Below are 8,829 nucleotides of genomic sequence, written 5' to 3'. Positions count from 1 at the left end.
TATATATCCGACACAGTCACAGTTAATCAACTGAGAACCACATGACTCTATATAAAAGCATATATGATATCAACGGATACAAACTCGAGAGTCAAAACAATAAAAGAATATGCTGTTGTCCTAGCCCTACTTATTACAAATTTATATATATATATATATATATATATATATATATACAATGCAAAATTATAAATATATGAAAGCAAATTAGATACATACATATATATATATATATATACACACACACACATATATATATATATATATATATATATATATATATATATATATATATATATATATGATTATTTGCTATAATAATTATTAAATACCTACAGACACTAACGTTTCATCCTTTTGGGAATATTCAGTGCAGGTTGATATGATTAACACCAGTCGATGGATTCTAAACCAGCGACCGAAGTAATTTCTAGCTTCATTAACCAGGACCGTACCCATTCGGCTACCGTTTGCCGCGTGAAATAACGTAGAAATTTAAACATTTTATTTTTAAATGTTTTTTTTTACGTCAGTCAGAATGATATAGTCATTATATGATGCTCCAAACATAAGAGCCAAATTGACCGACTTAATTCAACGATAAGAAACAAGTTTCTTGAAGGGGCTGACATAATTATTTTCTATAATAATTATTAAATCCCTAGAGACCTCAGTGTTTCGTTCTTTCGGGAATTTGCTCGCCATTTTGAATATTGTTGTTTAAGAGTCAAGGCATGCATGCACTGAGTCACCCCATACTTGACATAGAGAGGTGAGTGTATTTTGTAACTATACTTATCAACAGATGTTTTTTTTTCTCGTTAATAAAAAATCAGGAACTCCGTTTCTTCCTCCATTTTTGCTTGGAGAATGCCACAAGTCTCTTACGTAACAAGACGAAAATGACAGACACTTCGCAGTATTAAATCCAACATGGGAAAATTAAGGTCTTAATATCGTAAAAAAAATTACTTGCCGGCGACAATTTTTAATGGGATATTGGTTCAAACCAGTTCCGAATACCCTAAAACACAACTTTTCTAAAGGTAGATCTTCATTTAGTTCACTAAAATACGTGGACTAAAACTACAGGAAGCAAGAATCTAGCTAAGAATATAACGTACATTGAGGGAACAGATAGTTTTGTCAGTTATAATAAATTTATTTATTTATAATCTTGATTACTGCAATATTGCCAAGTGTTAAAAGACGTCTTTCATTCGCAGCATTTTTAACATCTTTTTTATTCTAAATTTATTTGTGTCGCTGAAATGTTTAAAAAATGTTTTAATAAGATATTTAGAAAAATTGGACGAGTTTCAAAGCGAACCCTCCTCCTAATTCTCTTCCTCCAAGCAACACATAAATGCCACATGTAGATGCACTAAATATCTAGAAACTAGCTTGCGATACGACGTGTTCTGAAGGAATGGATAGTTTTGCCAGGTATAGCACATTTTTTATAATCCTGATTATTGCAATAATGTCATGTTTTAAAAATCATTTTCATTTAAGTAGGATAGGTGAATTTTTACTCCTCTTATGTTACTAACTATGCCAATTTAGCTCCATCTCTTAGCAATACCTAAGTAACCCATTTCTAACCCATTTCCCCCACTAACTATTAATACGCTGTTGTCTCCGTGACTACCGTACACTCATTGACCCGTATCCTGAAGTAGCTTTCAGGCCTTTATAAGTGGTGAATCCCATCTAAAATAAGCGGCGTCTGTGAAAAGAGTTATTTTCAGTTTTTTTTTAATATTTAGATCATAGGATAATACATGGTTTAAATTAAAGCCTCACTTTTATTAAACGTTTACTCCGATAGCAGTCGAATATGCACTAAAATAGTTGAGTATCCTTTTGTTATATAGTTATTATTATTAGTATTAGACGATACCACTTGTGCGCGTATGTTACGTGAGTTCTTATTAGTAAAGATATGAGTCTTAGTGAGAGTTCTTGTCTTATTACATATGATGTTGTATCTTAGAGAGAGAGATGTGTATGTAATGACATTTTATAACACAGACATATAATAACAATACAATTTACCTTTTTGTAGAAATCACAAACACAAAGATGAGCTTTATCACAAAACACATGATGAATTTATTTCCTTACGACCGGTCGTGATTTCCTCATTAAGAATTTAAAGTTTCACATTTTAGTTTCTGAAGTGACGTCTCGTTTCAGACGTCCGCCTGTCTCTCAGTTTCCTCACTGACCGTCTCCACTGACTGTCTCTCCTGACTGTCTCTGCGACCAACTAACTCCCACTTCCTATATTGAGAAATCCATGCATCCCGGCCACGTGAGCAAAATTCACGTGTTTCAACATGCGCGACTTTGCACGTTTCCGACATTGATTTCCCAATAACCTATTTTTCTTGTGTTGTTTCCACAAAGGAATTTAACCTACATATCTAATTTATTTAATCCATATTTTATTATCCACATTCTTTTAGCAATTGAATAGTTTATTTATTATTTATTTCATCCGAATTAACAATTTACTGGGCATTACATTTAAACCTATTGTTCTTTAAAACTTATGTCCAGGGTTCGATTTCTGCTTTCTCTTATTTTCATTTTAACTAATCTCTCTATTTTTATACTTACATGAACAGGGGACAGCCCTTATCATGTAACACTTTAAGCTCTACCATCTTTGACCAAGATTGATTTATGTTCATATTCGCATATTCTCAAAACCTTGTCTATCCACCTTTTCTTTTCTTTACCTTTCGGCGCTCATTACAATTTTTTCTATAAAAGAGTTTTTTTTTTATCGACTATTTTATAGAATTTATCGAATTGCCATAGAAAATGTATGCTATCAACTCACTCACGGGTGGATATTGCAATGAAGGCGAAAATATTGCGTCCGGCTTGACTCCTAAACTGAATCGACAATACAGCGAGTGTCGATATTAGCCGCTGTTAAAATATTGAGCAAAACTAAGATAGAACGAAGAACATGGTCTTCTTTGGAATCTAAATGTGAGACACTCATTGAACAATACAGCGAAATTTGCGATAAAGTTTGTTGGAAAAGATAAAATGAACGGATGATGAAAATGTAGTAAGATAAGTAGACAGTAAGATCTCTAGCTGGCCGGAGTCCAAGTTGACAAGAAATTTACTATGAAGCTAAATTAGACATCGCGGGATAAAGGTAGAATATAATGTTGATTCTTAGTAAAATTGATTTTGTTAGTTTGATCAATTAATAATAAAAAACTGAAGTACGAAAAATAACCGATAATTCTGTTGTCCAGTATATATATAATTTAAACGCGAAAAAAATGGGGACGCTGACAACGTACACAGTAAAACAATACGTTTTATTGTCGCGTTGATTATTTGTTTATGTACGCATGCTAAACCGGAAGTCGCAAACCGGATGTTGGGTTACAACACCCGTTACAAGGTCATTTGAGTTTATATATATATATATATATATATATATATATATATATATATATATATATATATATATATTCCAAAAGCTTTGGTTTTGATAATGTTTCAAATGAGCTTAAATACAAGTAAAGGAAGACTTGTTTTCAAAATATTTCTCATATGTTATATGTCCCCTCTTTTGGAAATAGCCAGTATCAAATAATCCTTATACACTGGGAAATGTACTTTATGTATGAAAACCAACGAGGGGAGATATAACATACGAGAAATATTTGAAATCAAGTCTCACTTTGCTGTTATTAAAGATCATTTGAAACACGACCAGCAATTTTAGTCTTCCTGCTATCAAGTTCAGAGGTGTTTGGGAAATACCAGATATTTTGCAATTCATATGTAAAACTAAGAAAACAGATGGGTTTAGTTAAAACATTTTATGGCTGTAAAAGTGTGCCAAAAAATAAGCTCTGGATAATGGATAATCCCCTTAATGTACGACCCTAAAGGCAAATGCCACATAGCGAACTACACGATATAGATTATAGCCTGACTAATTATGATCAATAGTCGTTCAGATTTTGAATACTTATCGGATGAATTTCTGCACAAAACATACCTAAGAACACTGCCAGACATATAAATTACATTTGTGTGAAATTTGCAAAAGATAGGTTTAGCAGTTATGGAACTTATGAGGAAGGAATTCACACACACAAACAGACTTTATATATATATATATATATATATATATATATATATATATATATAACACGGAAATTACATAATCGACAATTATGTAATTTCCGTGTTATATTTTTATGTTATTGCTCTGTTTACCACATTGAGCTCTCATACCCGGATTTCCTCTGGAATTATTCCATTATAACACTATATATATATATATATATATATATATATATATATATATATATATATATATATACAGACAACAGACTTTATATATATATATATAAAGTCTGTGTGTGTGTGTGTGTGTGTGTGTGAATTCCGTCCTCATAGGTTCCACAACTGCTAAACCTATCTTTTGCAAATTTCACACAAATGTAATTTATATGCCTGGCAGTGTTCTTAAGTATTTTTTTTTTTTGCAGAAATTCATCCGATAAGTATCGAAAATCGAAAAAATCCCATCCTAAAAATCGTTTATTTCTTATAGATAAAAAGAAGAGTTTTAATGTTCCATGTTACCGTCGGCAAGAGGGATAATATAATCTAAGCAAATGATTTATATTTAAAAAAAATACATATAAAAATCAATAGCACCGTGAGATATAGCTATTGGTAAAGCATTCAACTACAGATCGAGTGATCCCGTTCAAACCTGGCTGTACTTCACCATTTTCTTTCTTATTTATAAGTTTAAATTACGATAAAAGAAGTAGAGCCATTTTAAATTGCCGCAAATCTTTTCTTCGTTTTCATATTTTAAAACTAAATATTATTCAGATGTGACTGTTCTATGGCACTAGCAGGCCACCCGACATTGCCGATCGTAAAATACACTTAAATATGATATTTTGATTAATGCAAGTTTCGTATTGATTATTATATTATCATCGACCCAATTTGACCCAATATATAGTAATGATTTAAAAAGTTTAACAGGAACAGACTCGTGCGCCCCCGCCGAGAATCGAAACCTAGATGTTTAGCTTACGATTAATTTTTTTTTTTTTTTGCACGTTAATGACTGTACTGTGATAATATGTTTACGGCAAGGCTAAAAATTAAAGCATGAACCGATATGTATTCCATCACGCATGCATATTCATAATGCTGTCGTTCGTCGTTCACCTAGTAAATACATTTTGTTTTAATTTTCACACATTTGCACAGATTTTTCCCGGCTAAAACCCAAATATAAAGTTTTGCATGTGTTCGAGTAGATAAAAAACTGATGAAGGAGTTTGGTAGGCCAAGTCTTTTAAAATAAAAGATATACGCATACATGAATATGTATAAAAAGACCTTGTAACGGGTGTTTGGGCTCAAATCAAATTAAAAAGTGTAATCTATCTCTAAGGAACCTACATCTAAAATTTCAAGTGTTTCGACCCAAAGTTGACGGAGGAGTTTGGTAGAGTTTTCAAAAGTCAAATCGTTGAACTTTGACAGCGAAATTTCTTGCCAAAAACCAATAAAAAAGATTTTCCTAAGTCTCAATACCCCTTATGTTAAATCTAGAATCATTGATAGAAAATTGACAAAGTAGTTTGGTAGGGAAATGTACACACAGATACACACACAGACACACACACAAACAGAAAATATCACGTTTATAGATATATAGAATTATTTTTATTTATTTTTATACACATTATATGTATATAATTTACTTTATTTAGTTTCGTTTGTTTTGTACCTTATTTTCTTTTTTGACAAAGAGATATTATCCCGAAATATGAAAGACGTTATCTATCTTGGTTCCAAAAACAGTAATTCCCATTTTAATGATTTTATATGTGGTGTTATATACGACTTTGAAAAATAAATAGACGTACGGTATTTCACTATTCTACAAGATTTCCAACTGTTTGTCTATTTTGTTCATTTTCCACACAAATTATATATTAATTTATTTAAATCATATATATATATATATATATATATATATATATGTATAAGAGGAGAGATGTCATATATATGTGTGCGTGCGTGTGTGTGTGTCTTTGTAGGTATGCGCATGCGTTTGTTTATTTAGTTTCTAGCGTTGATCAAACAAAGATTTAATAAAAACGAACGCCGTTGGCAGATGAATGAAACCGATAGGCGACAGAAAAAAAGGAGAAACCAATAAAAGCAGACGCTATCAAATTAAGATAAACGAATAAAACCAATTGATTAACTTTGTTGATGCTTCTTATATTTTTGTGCCTTTCATTGGAATATTTTTTTTTAAGAAACAAACAAAACAGGACACGGAAAATGAAATCACGGCCTCAAACGGAATTAAGATTATCAGAAACCATTTGCATATCCTTTTTTGGTTTCCTAATTTTTCTTGAAATTATTTTTTATTCTAACTTTGTTTCAGATTCTGGAATAAAATTTATGCATATGTATTTTTAAAATGATCGCGAAGAACAATAGTCTATATATATATATATATATATATATATATATATATATATATATATATATATATATAAAATATATTTAAAATAAAATAAAATATAAAATAAAATAAAATAAAATATAAAATATTGTGTATAAAAATTGTATATATATATATATATATATATATATATATATATATATATATATATATATACAAGGTGCCCCCCAAAAAAAACAGAGGACATTCAATTGTTTTTCTGAGCATTTTACAGTCAACGGAGTAAAAAGGTCAAAACCCCTAGTGTGTTGATGTGATGTTTGGAATATAATAGACTAGTTATGACCAAAGTTTCATTTCATTCGGACAAAACACTAAGAAACGGGCCTAATTAGAGTTTGGCCCGTTTTTTAGGGTCATCCTGCATATATATATATATATATATATATATATATATATATATATATATATATGGTACTTATTATTTAAAAAGCCATTCTTAACATGGGGAGGGGAGGGTGTTTTTACCCATTCTGTACTTTAACCTTACACTTGAATAAAAAATCATATAATAAAACTTTAATTAAACTTGGAAATACGATTTAAAAAATAGCGCGGATCAGTAAGTGCATTAGCACCATATATATATATATATATATATATATATATATATATATATATATATATATATATATATATATATATGTATATATATACATATATATATACATACATATATATGCATATATATACATATATATATATGTATATATATTAAATCTCATTGTATCTACTAGTGTACAAGGTGGAACGATAAATTTGTTGCCGTAAAGAAAACAACACTACAGTTTCATTTTAAAACTTTTATTATTATTATATAATTACGCTTATCGCTCCGTCCGTTATCATTCTGTGCATCCCTAAAAAAGTAAAGTGGAATATTCCAAAAAGTGGAATATTCCAAATAAACCTTGTCACCCTTGAAAAGGAATTGAAATATTAAAAAAAAATGGGGTCGCTGATGAGGCAAAGCTAATAAAAATAATTTGTCTTTCTTAGCTTTTTGGCTAAGATCAAAGTGTAGTATCTGTTCTTCAGATGCTGCACTTAAGATAATTTGTACCAGTCAATGGAGGGGAAACCCTCTATACTGGGACAATTATTATTTTTGGTAACCAGAGTGCCCCCTTTTTGCCTACTTTTAGGGGAGCTGGTTTTTACCTCACATTAAAAACGGCCTTGTGCCTAATTTGCTCAGTGGGGGAGCAAATAAATACCATCTGTTCTTCAGGTGCTACATTTCAATTTCTTCTCTCTTAGTGGAAGAGAAATCCTTTACGACTAAGACAATTTTTTCTCCACGTTAAAAACAACCCTGGTGTCTAAATGTGTCCCGTGGGGAGGCATGTCGAATAGGTACTATCTTTAATGTAACAAAGTTTTAATATTAAAAAAGTAACCGGAAAAGTTATTTCTGATTTAATTACAAAATGCCCTGGAAATGTCACCTTTGATTGATTATAAAATGCCGTGGAAAATGTCCGTTCTGATTATTTTTTAAAATTATTTGCCTCCCCACAATGGTGGGATTGGACATGAGGTTGGTTAAAATTTATGGAGAAACCAGCTCCCCAAAAGGGGCACTCTGGTCAATAATAAAAATAAAAATTGTATCAGTATTGAAGGATTTCTCTTCCATTAACCAAGACCAAAAAAGGGGGGATTAAAGTAACTGGAATGCTAAAACTGATACTACACTCAGAAATTCATTTTGAAGCAATGGTTGTCTAATCCCTATCCGTGTTAATGTTTTTATGTATTACTTTCGAAAAGCTGCTGAAACAGTTTATGATTTAAACATTACTTTATTTCAAGTATATTTTAAGCAGTGGGTGACGGGATATGAAGTCAGTCCCGGAAATTTCTCTAACCGTTTACGATTTAAACATTACTTTATTTCATGTATATTTTTAACAGTGGGGTGGGGGATATTAAATCAGTCCCGAAAATGGGTGAAACCGTTTACGCATTACACATTACTTTATTTAATATATATTTTTAACAGTAGGATGGGAGATAAGAAGTCGGTCCCGGAAATGGCTGAAAAATTTACGATTTATACATTACTTTATTTCATGTATATTTTCAACAGTGGGTTGGGGATTATAAGTCGTCCCGGAAATGGCTGAAACAGTTTACTATTTAGACATTACATTATTACATGTAGATTTTTAGCAGTGGGTTGGGGATAGAAAGTCAGTTCCGGAAATGGCTGAACCCGTTTACGATTAAAACATTACTGTATTTAATGTATATTTTCAACGGTC

General features: G+C 30.9%; 1 non-coding gene across 1 annotated transcript; it reads left to right on the top strand.

Annotated features, from left to right (window-relative positions):
* Positions 1 to 7,548: 7,548 nt before the first annotated feature.
* LOC145293491 (U2 spliceosomal RNA) lies at positions 7,549 to 7,742 on the top strand. The gene has a single exon (XR_013869735.1). It is a non-coding gene; the product is annotated as a U2 spliceosomal RNA (small nuclear RNA).
* The last annotated feature ends 1,087 nt before the right edge of the window (positions 7,743 to 8,829 follow it).

This window comes from Euprymna scolopes, chromosome 14 (assembly GCF_053919585.1).
Source record: "Euprymna scolopes isolate OS-2025 chromosome 14, ASM5391958v1, whole genome shotgun sequence".
In the NCBI taxonomy this organism is placed as follows: domain Eukaryota; kingdom Metazoa; phylum Mollusca; class Cephalopoda; order Sepiida; family Sepiolidae; genus Euprymna; species Euprymna scolopes.
Note: the sequence above shows the minus strand (reverse complement) of the source record. Positions and strands in the feature narration are given on the sequence as shown.